This window comes from Epinephelus moara, chromosome 6 (assembly GCF_006386435.1).
Source record: "Epinephelus moara isolate mb chromosome 6, YSFRI_EMoa_1.0, whole genome shotgun sequence".
Lineage (NCBI taxonomy): Eukaryota > Metazoa > Chordata > Actinopteri > Perciformes > Serranidae > Epinephelus > Epinephelus moara.
The window spans coordinates 1237585-1239476 of NC_065511.1; positions in this window are offsets into that span (position 1 = coordinate 1237585).

Consider the following 1892-nt stretch of genomic DNA (forward strand, 5'->3'; position numbering starts at 1 on the left):
TTCACCCTGACTGTATATATTCTGTTTGTGTAAATAATCTTGTTCAGCTTACAATATATATATATATATATATTTATTTACATTTATGTTTGTTAATAATTCCTGTTTATTTAACTATATATTTGTAAATACTATTGTTTAAATATCTTATATTTTCACGTATCTTTCCTCTCTTGCAAGGAGCACCTGCAACATAAATAATTTCCCCTCGGGGATCATCTTTCCTCTCTTGCAAGGAGCACCTGCAACATAAATAATTTCCCCTCGGGGATCAATAAAGTATTTCTGATTCTGATTCTGATTCTGATCTGTATAAAGTATTTCTGATTCTGATTCTGATTCTGATCTGTGATATCAAATGTGCACACCGCTCCCTACCATATTAGATGGGTAGCACGGTCAGCACAGAGCTGAAGAAGAGTGGCTACTGACGTCACTCTCCTGCGCCGCTCAGATTGCAAATCATTGTCGAATTATGGGCACTATTTTGCGGGGCAGACCACGAAAATTAAATAGCAATGTCCTCTTTGTTTTCTTTTTGATTATGGCATAAAATGTGCAGTCTTGAAGAAGAAAATGAAAATGCAAATAGGTTGATTGATTATTAATTTTATTCAGGAGTCAAATAATGCAGCCACATTCTTAAAATGAAAAAGCATTTCTGCAAATGCATTTTAATTTAAATATTGGTCACGATTCGTTTCCATACCTCATCAGATGATCATTGATAATTCCTGACCGTGTTCGCTTAATTTTCTGCTCCTCTCCAGTTTGTCGAGGTCGACTGATATTAGACAAACACACCTGGAGGTCTGCACAGAAGAGTCCTGGCTTTCCTTTTCCTCGTCCTCTCCTGACGACCACTCATAATTTAATTCAAATGAAATTTTGGGGAAAATATCCATCTTCCTGGTGCAACGCTAGTGTCAGTTTGCATCACTGTAGCAAGTGTGACAGTTGGTTAATTAACGGTTGTATTTATATTTATAACACCTGTGAGCGGAGTGATTTTACTGTTACAAGTCCCAGGGATGTTATACTCCACATCAGCACTCATGGAATGCTTCTCATCCAATTAAATTACTCGGTCGGAACTAACTGTTGTATAATTAACTTTATGTCTTAGCCAAACAGAACACTTAAAATCAACACTATTTTACCACATTTTGTAATTTGTAGACTACTTAAGTAGCCAAACATACCCCATATGTCACATCAAAGTGTAGTGTGTGGCATATCCGATGTACATGAGTTATTACCTCATTTTTTTAAGTTAGTATCCCTCAATGATGTTATCCATCGTGACTGAGAGATGAAGAGTATGGATTGTCGAAGGCTGTAACTGTACTCATTCACCTCATTATTGGACTTGGTATCTCATTATTTTGACTTAGTATCTCATTATTTTGACTTAGTATCTCATTTTGAGATAGTACCTCATTATTTTGACTTAGTATCACATTATTTTGACTTAGTGTCTCATTATTTTGACTTAGTATCACATTATTTTGACTTAGTATCACATTATTTTGACTTAGTGTCATTATTTTGACTTAGTATCTCATTATTTTGACTTAGTATCACATTATTTTGACTTAGTATCATTATTTTGAGTTAGTAAGTCATTATTTTGACTTAGTATCTCATTATTTTGAGTTATTAGATATATTTTTTTCCATCAAGTGGCGGAAATGGGCTTCCATACCACACAGCCAACAGCAGACGGAGACCAGAAAACTCACAGACAAAACCCGTAGTCAGGAACGGAAGGCTGTAGCATTTACCGGGGCAGAGCTGAGAAAAGAAGATCAGAGGCAAGCCAAGTCGATACCGGGAAGTCAGTCCAATGAGTGAGTGGATCTGTGAGGTATGCAGGGCTGATTGGTGATGTG